The sequence below is a fragment of the Schistocerca nitens genome, chromosome 6, assembly GCF_023898315.1.
Source record: "Schistocerca nitens isolate TAMUIC-IGC-003100 chromosome 6, iqSchNite1.1, whole genome shotgun sequence".
Lineage (NCBI taxonomy): Eukaryota > Metazoa > Arthropoda > Insecta > Orthoptera > Acrididae > Schistocerca > Schistocerca nitens.
In genome coordinates, this window is record NC_064619.1 from 8,366,642 (window position 1) to 8,379,732 (window position 13,091).

Consider the following 13,091-nt stretch of genomic DNA (forward strand, 5'->3'; position numbering starts at 1 on the left):
CTGAGGTCATCAGTCCCCTAGAACTTGGAACTACTTAAACCTAACTAACCTAAAGACATCAGACACATCCAAGCCCGAAGCAGGATTCGAACGTGCGACCGTAGCGGTCACGCGGTTCCCGACTGAAGCGCCTAGAACCGCACGGCCACACCGGCCGGCCTTATATACAGTTAGCTGCACGGATGCAGAAAGTACCTTTCATGTGGAGCCCAACTGGTTCTTTATTCACACAAAGTAACGCGTGCTATCGACATGGGATCTCACGTTGATTCCATATTTCTAGAATTCCTGAAGGCTTTCGGTACCATTCCTTCCAAACGACATCTAGTAGAATTTCGTGCGTATCGAGTATCGTCTCAGTTGTGGGACTGGATTTGTGATAGCTGACGGGAAGTCGAATGGTGAGACTGAATTAATATTTGATATTGGGGGTTCCCCGGGGAAGTGTTATAGGCCCTCAGTTTCTAATCTATGTAAAAGGTTGAGGGGGACAATTTGAGCAGCACTATTACTCTGTTTGCAGATGATACTCTCGTTTACAGTCTAGTACAGTCATCAGGAGATCAAACTGCAAAATTATTTTAACAGGATATCCACATGGTGTGGAAAATGGCAACTAACAAAATATTGAATATTAAAAGAATCCAATAAAATTTGAGCTACTCGATAAAACAGACAATCTGAAGGTTGTTGATTCAACTAAATAACTATAGGTTATAAGAACAACTTCAACTAGAACCATCACGCTGAGAATATTGTCGAGAAATCAAACCAGAGTTTTGATAGATTCAACAAACCCACTAAAGAGACTGCCTACACTACGCTTGGCCTTCCTCTTCTGGAATATTGCTGTGTTATATAGGATTATTACCAGACAGGATTGCTGGAAGACTTAGAAAATGTTTAGAAAGGGCCAACTCGTTTCGAACTACCATCAAATAGTTCAGACAGGGACATGTATACGAGTATGACAAAAGAGTGGGGGCGGCAGTCACTAAAACAAAGGCTTTTTTGGTGCAGCGAGACCTTTCACTAAATTTAAAAAAAAATGGTTCAAATGGCTCTGAGCACTATGGGACTTAACTGCTGTGGTCATCAGTCCCCTAGAAATTAGAACAACTTAAACCTAACTAACCTAAGGACGTCACACACATCCATGCCCGAGGCAGGATTCGAACCTGCGACCGTAGCGGTCACGCGGATCCAGACTGTAGCGCCTAGAACCGCATGGCCACTCCGGGCGGCCTAAATTTCAATTACCAACTTTCTCCTTTCAATTCCAGTATATTTTGTCCACTCTCATCTACATTGGGAGAAAAAGACCATCGTGACAAGATAAGAGAAACTCGCATGGAAAGATTTAGGCGTCTGTTTTTCCCACGAGCTATTCGAGGGTGAAACACTTGGGAAATTGTCTGAAAATGTTTGTCCGAACCCTTCAGTATACACGTCATTGTGTAGAGCAGAGTAATCACTAGATGTACATGCAAATAATGACCGTTTGGTTCAAAGTGGTGAATAGTGTCAAATAAAATACTGTGTAAGACAACTACGAGTATTTCGACAGCTTACGTAATGGAGTAGTATTGTACTTTGTAAGCGTCACGTTAAAATTCGTGGGTTTGGATCGTAAATTAGGTTTTCCGTTCATTGTTACTTTAGTATGGTGATTCCTTCTTAGGTGCAGTAGTAACTGAGTATAGGTTTCATCGTTGCTGACGTGGCAGCTGATGAGGTGTTAGTTATAAAGAGACGAGGAAAGGTGGCGTGAGGTGAGCTAAACTTCCCCGGCTGCGGGCCTCGGATTGACTTCCGTGGTTCCCGCCTCGCGCTGCCTGCCGGTGACGACTGACGAGCACGTGGCAGCGAGCAGCGGAGGAGGCGGAGCCGGGACGTGTCCGGACTCTGCAGCAGCGGCCGCAGCCGCGCAGAATGGCGATGGGCCGCCGCGACTTCCTGCACGCGGCGCGCCTTGTCCCGGTGGCGGCGGCGACGCCGAGGGCCAGAAATAGACGGGGGCGCTTTGGCGGGAGAGCGGGAGAGCGGGAGAGCGGGAGAGCGGGAGAGCAGGCGGCGCTCGGCGCTCAGTACGCCGTATCGGCTGTCCCCGCGAGGTACCTTGTACCAGAACGTGGGAAGCGTCCGCCTATCGAGTCACCGATTTTTCTCACCTTTCTCACGACTGTGGCAGATACACTACCTCACCAAAGTGTCTGATGATCTATTAGTGGATATTCATACGGAGTGTGTCCACCCTTCGCCTTTATGACGGCTCGAACTTTGATGTGGACACTTTCAATGAGGTGTCTCAATGTCTGTGAAGCAATGACAGCTTATATTTCCTCCAGAGCCGGAACAAGAAACTCATCCCAAAGGTGTTCCACTGGGTTCGTATAGGGACTCTAGGTAGGTCTGTGCTTTCCAAGAATGTTATTGCCCACGTGCCAACTGCCCCACAGATGATGCTTTACGACAGGTTGTGTTGTAACGCTGATACAAACAATGATTCTCCCCAAATGCTTCTCTACTACACGCAGCACACTGTCCTCTGCAATGTGTTCCTATGCTTCCTTTAACGTCTGCATGAGATCTATAGGGGGATCACACCCGAACGACGGAAAACACCCACATACCGAAACACCACCTCCTCCGCACGTCAGTGTGGACGCTGCTGCAGGATTCTAGAATATATTCTCAGTTCGAATGTAGTAGCTTTCCTAGAGACCAGCCCGCATCTCGTGGTCGTGCGGTAGCGTTCTCGCTTCCCACGCCCGCGTTCCCGGGTTCGATTCCCGGCGGGGTCAGGGATTTTCTCTGCCTAGTGATGGCTGGGTGCTGTGTGCTGTCCTTAGGTTAGTTAGGTTTAAGTAGTTCTAAGTTCTAGGGGACTTACGACCACAGCAGTTGAGTCCCATAGTGCTCAGAGCCATTTGAACCATTTTTGAACCTAGAGACCAAACAGCTTATATCCACGAACTAGCACGGTTTTAGAAAGCACCAGCCGCGTGAAACTGAGCTTGCCCCTTTCTCGCACGATGTACTGCGAACTATAGATGAACGACAAAAGGCAAATTCCATATTCCCAGATTTCCGAAAAACATTTGACATGGAATCCCTCTGCGGACTGTTAACGATGATACGAATATATGTAACAGGTTACCAGATACCTGGCTGTCACTCGATGGCTTCTTAGGTAATAGAACCCAGTATGTTGCCCTCGACGATGAGTACCATGAGACAAGGGCATCGTCAAGAGTGACCAGGGAAGTGTGATAGGACCGCTATATTTTCTACATACATCTATGTTCTGGCGGATCGGGTGGGCTGCAGTCTTCGGTTGTTTGCTGATGACACTGTGTTGTACGGAAGGGTGTCGAAGATGAGTGACTATAGGATGATACAAGTTCCCTTAGAGAAAATTTCTAGCTGGTTTATGAATGGCAGTTGGCTCAAAATGTAAAAAAAATGGAAGTTAATGTGGATGAGTTGGAAGAACAAACCTGTTATCTTGGGATAGAGCGTTAGTAGTGTCCTGCTTGTCAAAGTGACGTCGTTTAAATATCTGGGCGTAACTTTGCTACGAGATATGAGATGAAACCAACATGCGAGGATTGTCGTAGGGAAAGCGGTCGATGTATTAGGAGAATTTTAGGAGAGTATGGTTCACTTGTAAAGGTGACAGCATATAGGACGCTGGTGCGACCTATCCTTGAGTACTGTTCGAGTGTTTGGGATCATCATACTTAGTCGTAACAGATACTGCTGCAATACGACGCGCTTCTAAAGAGTTTTTCAGCAATTGCGGTTAGAAGTTTCATGAGTCTCTTGAATAACTTGTGAGAGCGCCAGGCGTCAAACAGACGCGTTATCACAGCCGGCTGCAGGGGAACCACTGCGAGATCGTGCTACGTCTACAGCAAACGGAATGTCAACACAGTGTCCGCTCGCTTAGCGCAGTACTGAACGTTGAAAGCGGTATTATGAGATACAATCGGCAATGCGAAAAGCCGAAATAAAGTATCAGAATTACGGAACCAGCAATGATAAAGTTTGTTAACGGCCAGAGCAAACATCATACTAGATGTTCCTGACAAAGTTTGTATGGTAAACTGCTGAGAAGTGAGCCAAAGGGAAAAGTGTCGTCCGAACGTTATAAAATATTGACATTTTTTTACTAGAAAAAATGTGTACATACAAACACATCAGTCAATTTTGATGAAAGGTAATACGTGGAGCCTTTTTACCTTATCCGTTGTTTTTTTAATTCTACGTATTAAATAACGTCAAAAATAATTGTATTTTGCGCCTTCAATGGAGATGACTTTTTCATCGTTAAAAAGATATCATTACATGAAAATTGTTACTTAAATTTAATTCTTATTCACACACAGCATTTTCTTTCAGGTGTCTTAGAACCTTGCCTTTGACGTAGGATCATGAAATTTGGCATACACGATTCGCTGTAAACACACTGGACAGTCCAAGTTGATGCAATAAGAAATCGTACCACTTTCTATCGTGTTACCTGCTTCCTGCCATTGTGTCGCGTCTTTGCGTTTTGCCACCTATACAGCGCTGCTTCCGTGCAACCGACACATCTTACTGCGCTGATTTCCATACAGTCCACCGGCACATACACACAACGGGTAGTCACCTGACCACCTGGCACCGGATCTACACCGTCAACAGTGCTCCAAAGCGACCACTATTTTGTTCGGCGAACTTATTTGAGAGGAGATTAAGAGTTCCAACACTTAACACACAATCAAAGGAAACCTCCCGGATTTTTTTATACCTTCCTTATGTGTTAGACGATCCAGCACACCAGCACCAAAAGGTCCAGTTTATTGCATTCTTCCACGGTGAACTGGTAACGTTACAATGGTCCCTCCCTTACACGTACTATGCAATAAAGTTAATAGCTCTTGCTAGCTTTTAAGACAAAGTATCCCACCACCGATAACTCCCCAGCCTCACTGTAATAGGTTCACCTCGTGAGACAAAGGGAAGTATTCTAAACAGAAATCAGTGGCCCATCTGACAGCCGCCAAGACGCAGCGTCCGTTCGTAAGGATTGTCGAACAACAGGGAAACCAATACAGAAATACAGACGAGCCTAGCCTATCATCACGCAAAGATGACGGCGGACACTGAAAAATGAATGACGGCACATAAGACATTTAACACTTACAGATGAGGAGAGTAATTGTTAAAGGGGTATGGAAATTACGACCCCTTTACGGTTTTCACTTTACAGCCTCCGGCTTGTTTCTTTTATAAAGATCCCTAATATATTTGATCGATAGAACATGCAATACCTACAAACTGACTTGACACTCGACTCGGTGGCTGATGGGAGCTACCGTAAAGACATTTCCCATTCACAATCGTTCCCACCAGCTACCGCGCCCAGTGTCCACTTATTTGCGCATATAATATAATCTACTATCTGTTCCCCGCGGCTGCGCTCGCGTATCACTAGATCTCTTATTATAACTTAGGTGACCAATCAAGACAGTAATTTTCTGCTATGTGGGTGTACAGTGGTATACATCTGTATGAATGTATGTAGTGCCCCTATACAGTTTCATACTGAATGTGTTTCTATTAGTCTGCCTATACCGAATGTGCTTCAGAATAAAGGATGACAGCCAGAAACAGTTGCAGGATAGAATTTTTTATTAAAACTCTTGACCACGGTTTCGGTACATATAAACATACCTTCATCAGAAGTAAAACTTCTAAAATTACATCATGTCATGGAGAATAATAAAATAATTATGCCAAAGGCGTCGTCAGTAATTTAAAACATCTCCATTTATACGACATGTGTAATGGGCACAAGATCATAGCGAACAGTTTAACATCGTTGCTTCGCCTATCTGTGTTTAAAATCTTGATATACCGAATGTTATTGTGAGTTTAAGAAATAGTAAAAGCTACAAAAAATTTTGTTTCTGGACAATTATTTATTGCACGATGTTAACACAGTTCTACAAGCAGAATTGGTGGTCTTGATTTTTTATGAAAATTTGTATAGATTTTTGGGTTGGATACATGTGAGGGCGTCACATAGAGTTGTCCACGAGAAAAAACGGTTATCTAAATACGCACCAGCAACTTTCAATGTTTGCCCTTGCACTTTGTTTACGGTTATTCCGAAAGCAAATTTTAGTGGGAATTTAAGTCATTTAACTGAAAAAGCAAATTCGTCTGTATAACTGGGCTATGTGGAATGAAAACACTTTTCTCCTTTAGTAGTACCATTACTTATAATTGACCTAACAATATTTCGGGCCAGATATATAGGTTGTGACTATATTATAATTAAATGAAATGCGAAAATGAAAATTACAAAAATTTGCTATCTATTACAAAATGGATGCATGTCTCTAGAAATCAAGTTCACCTTTAGAATGAAATGTAGATTCTCTAAAATTATTATAAAGTGTTAAACTGACGGAGAAGAAAATAAATAAATTGAAGTTCGATGTACCGAAAATTTGGTACGCGCTAAAATGTCAGTGACGCCAGCAACAAGTTTAACGATTCTTAACACGCTTTATGTTCAGTGATGTGAAAAAAAGTTCAATTCCCTAGTTCACCTCTTAGCGGCCGATTGTTTCTTTATTTTACCTAAATAATAGCCTATTTTCGTTCTCAGGGTTGACACTACCTGCATACCAAATTTCACCGACACTTTAATCGTGAAAATGTAGCAAACAGAGTTGCTTTCGCAGTTATATTACTAGTGTGGATGAAACGCTGTACCACAAGGAACCAAGAGCTAACAGCTAGTGCAATAAATGTACAAAAATGAGGCCACTAGATGTCAGATGATAAAAAGATTGTTAAGATTTTGGAAATGAGGTATGAGTATCGAAGTGCTATTGAATCAGCAATAAACTACAAGAGAAAATTACTTCGATGCTGTACTTTACCATAAATAACGCGAGCTATGTGTATGATAGCGGTACTTTTTGTGAGCCCACAGCGTGTCTATTTCCTTTGTCTTTTTTCTATTTAGGCCCAGCGGCTTTAGGCGCTTCAGTCTGGAAACGCGCGACCGCCACGGTCGCAGGTTCGAATCCTGCCTCGGCCATGGACGTGTGTGATGTCCTTAGGTTGGTTAGGTTTCAGTAGTTCTAAGTTCTAGGGGACAGATGATCTCAGATGTTAAGTCCCATAGTGCTCAGAGCCATTTTTTTTCTATTTAACAATGACTTATGCTTCAGAAATTATAGATCCGTCGTTGCGATTAAGTATGACTGAAGAATCATCATTAGTTGATAAATTTAACAGTAATCTTGTATGAGTAAATCTATAGATACTGCTCCGAATTTGTATTTTGCAGAAAAGCTGTTTAATTCAAGCTGCTTTGTACCCTACGATCGATAATAATGTGACAAATAAGTAGAGTCTGCAGGATTCGTAAGATTACAAAGGCGTTGGGAAAATGTCAATACAATTATTTTTTGTAATATCACCAGCTTTGTGAAGAATTTCTAGCAAGAAGAATGGGCGCTAAGATGAAAACTTCATGGTTTAGTTCTTTTCCATTGATGTCACATTAATCACCATTAGATAACACAGTCTGAAGACCATGCTGTGGCTTTTAATTTTCCACCAACCCATAATCACATATCGTGAATATCAAATAGAAAGCTGGCGCTCTCATTATGGGTACCCATAAGCTCACATCTATAATTTAGTGTGCAGATACTGTATTAACAATATGACAGAAAAATGACATTAAGATGGAAAATATGTATCTTAAAGGGGAATTATTCTAGACCTGTATGAACAGGTGCATTTTTTGATTCACTGATAAGTTTCTTCTTCAACCTTCTGTTACGAATTTTCTTTTCTTTTTCAAAGTCTGAATAAGAGCTGAGTTAGTCAGCATGAACTTTTGCATTCGTTATCGCACTATTAAAACTTTCTTCTGATATTATATCCTTCAAGAAACCGCCAACTCTTTCAACTGGATCCACAGCGATCAGTAGCTTTACAGTAACTCTTTGGAGAGGTCTTTTGATATGCTTGATCCGTAATATAAAAATTTCGTCGCTCACGAAAAAGTAAATCTGTTTCTAGGCATCCTTCTCAGTTTGGCTCTCTAAGTGGTAGTTTGAGGGCTTGAAACCAGCCCTGTGTGTGACCCCTCTCATCTTAGGGGTGAAAGGCAACAAATAGCACGGGGTTCGGTTGAGCATGATAAACACTATCTGTAGCTTTGTGAGAGAAATGGTATTAACTAGTAAAAACGAAATGTCGCAACTGTTAAACTTTATTGAGAAAGATTGAGGGCTTATTGAGAAGTGACCAAAGGGGTAAATCCCGCAGCTGTTATAGCGAGTCAGAGCTTGTACCGTGCTTCGTTGGATGTATTATAATAATTATTATTTTTAGTTACATTTGCGTACGTTAAGCTCTTGAATTATTGTTTGTGTATGTAGTGGTTGCAAGTATGTTTCGTCACGTTAAGCTCCTGAATTACTGTATCTTTATGCTGCTGTAAATTGTTTTATTTTTCAACGCTTACTGATATCAAGTATCCTAACTAGAATTGGTTGAGACCTCATTTTATGTTGGCGTTCATGTTGCAAAAAGGGATGAAGTGAGCGGTTCTCAGAACATATAAATGTAGCAACAGTTGCTTGGGCGAGTTAGTGCGTAAAGGAGTAGCAAATGACGACTTTCGTTGCTGGAGTACTGTGTCAAGAAGACACGAAAAACTCGTTGTACATTGAGACACACGATGCACAAATGTATTCATCTGTGGTGTCATACATCCGCTGATTCCTGTGCAATCGTTGTGTAGGAGTTCTGAGTATATAGAATAGAAACTCGCGCAAAAAAGAATGTCTTTCGAGCCGTCTTCAACACACTCCAGCATATTTCTCTTGAGGAATGCAACAAAAAACGCCCACCTTGCTTTGCTTTTCCAGCTTTCCACCTTACCTACTGCCGCTGCTTTCATTATTGGAATGTTGCGTTCGGTGAGATGGATAACGCTAGGGCGTATCACATCCTCGGCTTATGGAAGAATCCGCGGGGGGCATCGACGACACTGGCTGATGTGTTAGCTAGCCTGAGTGTGGCACTTAAGCTACAAAAGGATGGGGCCCCTCCACGCCCACACCAACGTGGTGACCAAGCCAAAAGTTCTACTGTCACCTCCGTACAACATGTTAGTTTTTGAATCAGGCGTCACAGGATGCGGGCTGTGATGTTGTCCATGCGTCTGGGTAAGATTACTCATTAACATGGTCCATCAGGAGATATAAGTGGTCGAAAACGATTGAAGGGTAGCGGTTGTAAGGGCAGAGGAAAAAAAGTGCCAAGGCAAGAGTCAAGGGAAAGAAACCTCTCCGACAGTAGGGCGGGTAGTAAGGGCAGTAGCGGCTTGCTAGCTGCGACAGAGCATGCAAGGTGTGGTTGTGTTAGTTCGAGGTATCGTGCATCGCTACCTTTGCGTTGTTGGAGCTCGTTGCGGCGCTTTCTGCAGTTGCTGCGTCCCTGCAACAGTTCAAGGTCGTTGTACATTTGTGGCCGATCGGTCATATATCGGCTCACAGGCGGTGTAGGGGGTGTGTGTGGCTGGTTTGCGTTCTGTGTACAGTACAGTTTCCCTGCGGTTGCCTGTTTTTCGGCTGGTCGCACATCTGCGTTTCCAATAATAACTGTGTTGCAGGGGCTCGCCAGTACTGTCGTGTTAGCGTTCTATGGACCATAGATGTTTAGTTCCTAGCCAGTAATGTCTTTCATCTGTTACGCTTCCATCTATGGTTGTGGTAGTAGTTACCCAGAGAAAGGATGAACGGGTTGCGCGAGTGTCGCGTGTTATTGTACAGTCGTGTGGAGAGTTTTTGGAATACCTGCAAGATAGTATCTAGCCGCGATGCGTGTGTAGCACGGAGCGTTGCTTATGATTTTGAGTACTTTGTTCTGTATGAGCTGCAGACGGCGCAGGCGAGTTGGCGCAGCGTATCCCCAGACAGGGACTGCGTACGTCATCAGGGGTCTAATAAGTGTCATGTACATGGACCTAGACACCCTCCTGGTCAGTGTGCTACGCCTGTTAAGCATAGGGTAGAGTTGTTTGAGCCTCGCGTTAGCTTTGTTGGTCACGTGTTGAATATGGTCCCCCCAGAGTAGTTTCCTGTCCAGCCAGACACCGAGGTATTTGACCTTCTCGCGGAAACGTATTGGGCGTGTGTGTAGTGTTATTGGGTTGCAGTGCTGATGTTTGCGCAGTTGCTTCGGTCTTCTAGTGAACAGAACGGCCTCGCACTTGTCGACGTTTACTCTAACACGCCATTTCACCAGCCAAGGCTCCGCCGTTCTGTGTGCGGTCTGTAGTCGCGAGTTAATGTTAGACGGCTTCCAATCTTGCGCAAGGATGGCAGTGTCATCCGCGTAGATTGCTACCGTCGTGTTATGTGTAGCTGGGAGGTCGTTAATGTAGAGGTTAAACAGTAAGGGCCCTAGGATACTTCCTTGGGGTACTCCTGCCTGTATACCATGTCGTGTCGATTGTTTGCCCTGCACGTCGATGTTGAAACTCCTGTCCGTGAGATATGAGTGTATGAGACGTACGAGCCCGTCGGGGAACCCTGCGTCGCTAAGTTCGCGTATTAGGCCGTTGTGCCGTAGACGATCGAAAGCCTTTTCGATGTCCAGGAACACCGCCCCAGTTGCCTTGTTTGTGTTGTATCCGTGTGTTATGTATTCAACGACGCGGAGGAGTTGTTGTGTTGTTGAGTGGTGATTCCTGAAACCGAATTGCTCCGCTCTCAGGGTGTCGTTTGTGATGCAGTGCCTAGTGAGTCGTTTTAATATTACCTTCTCAACGATCTTGCTGAGCGCGCTCAGCAGACTGATGGGTCGGTAATTTTGTGGGAGGGAGTGGTCTTACCCCGGCTTCCTGAACATCAGGACCTTGGCCGTCTTCTAAACGGCGGGGAAGTGTTGGTGCTTGAGTATGGCATTCGTGATGTGTGTTAGGTAGTCTACAACTTTGTCCGTGAGCTCCTGGAGGACACGGTTTTGAATGCCATCGTCACCAGGGGCCTTCCTAGCGGTGGTATGCATGATGGCCCATTTGACTTCTGCTGTACTAGCTTGTCGGATGTTGTTGCGCGCCGGTTGGGCCAAGATGCGTGTGACCTCCTGGTCCGTAGCAAGTGTGAACGCTGGGTCTGAGGGATCCAGGTTCGGTGTGAATGACGCTGCGAGTGTGAGAGCCGTCAGTTCCGCTTGTTCTTCCGCAGAATATGCTGGTCCGTCGGGCCCTTGTAACGTGGGGGTGTACAGTTTCTCCCTGGTGAAGTGACGGGCCAGCTGCCACACGCCAGGTCGCGTGGTGTCCAGCCCTTCGAGTTTCAGGTCCCACTGTTGTGTCTTGAATGTTTGTATTTTTTCCCGGATTATACCCTGGAGCCTTTTAATGTGCTGTTTGAAGTGCTGGCGCCTGGTACGCTGCCAATGTCTCCTGAGGCGGTTCCTCATTGAGATTAGGCCCAGGATTTCCTGGGGCAGGGCAGCACTGTGTTGTTGTGGCATGCGGATTGGTATGGTGTCGGCTATTGCGTCCTGGACGGCGCCGGTGAGGGTTTCGACTGCCTCGTCAATTTGGGCTTTCTCGTTAATCGCGTGGGTGGGTGGGATGCGACTGTCAAGCGTTTCCTTGAACTGGGTCCAATTCGCGCGCCTGTAGTCTAACATCCTGCGTTGTTCCATGTGCTGCAGTGTTTCTTCAATGTACAGTATAACGGGTTGGTGATTTGAGGGCAGATCGTTTTCAACGGCAACGTTGAGTGTCGTTGTTATGCCCTTGGTGAGGGCCATGTCTAACACGTCTGACGTGTGTCCCCTCCGGTAGGGAATGTGCGTCGGTTCAGTCGGCGCTAGTGTGCACTTAAGCGGTTTCCCACGCTCTTTTATGGCTGTCCCCAATCTCCGCCCCAGAAAATACGATACAAAAACAGTTAAAATACGAACACACACACACGAAGTTTACGCCATTCACAAACAGATGGCGCAGGCGACTACCATCACTTAAATAACTGACGACAGCGGCGACAGGAATGGCATCCGGTCCGCAAAATTAAATAAAATAAATATGTGACAACTTCAGTACAGCTGACTTCGTACCAGACGGTATTAGCGTTGGGTAAAAAGAGAATAAGAAGAAGGCAGTGTCAAGCGTTAAGACGCACCACGCTCTATGCTGCTGTGGCGCTGTGCTGTCTTCAGTTTTACAGTCAAAGATGCAGCGGGCCATTGACTTCAAACAAAAATTCAGTCGTAGTTTTCTCGTCAAAATTAAACTGGAACTGCCAGTGATTAGTTTCTCTCCAATCGTCAAGTATGAAGTTTGTTCAAGGATACTGTGTCGTCTTTGATGTTAGTGTCTGCATAGACTGATACTGTAGGTTTTCTGACACATAAAAATACCATAGGACCGGTGGTAAACTTTCGCGCTTTTATAGTTTTAAGTAACGGCATATTTGGAATTAGTGTAATTGTTGAAATAATTGTAATTGTGGGAATGAAGAGTAAACATCTTGAAAAATGAACCGAACTACATGAAATAATCATCATGATTTTGCGATACATCCTCATGTGTACAACCTTGGCACATTCAGAAACTAATACCTCTGTTTCTGGGATTGTGTGCGATAAAAAATAATTCTTATGGAGCTTACCTCCATGTACATTCATACTCTGCCAATCAGTGTGAAGTGCATGGCGGGGGGTATTTCCCTTTTAGTGCACATATGGAGTGCCTCAGCTTATCTGCGCATGCCGTAATTGGTGTACCGTCGTTAACGACTTTGTTTTCGACAGGACGATAAAGTATAAGATTCCGTCCTTCTGTATAAATCTAATCTTGCCCTGACAATCCCTACGACAGTGATACGTAGGGGGTTACAGTATGTTCCTAGATTCATCACTTAAATCTGGTTCTTGAAATTTTCTGAATGTAATATCCCAGGATTGTGTGCGCCTGTCTTGAAGCATCTGCCATTTCAGTTTCTTCAGCATCTCCGTGACGCTCTCCCATTGGTCAAACGAACCTGTGA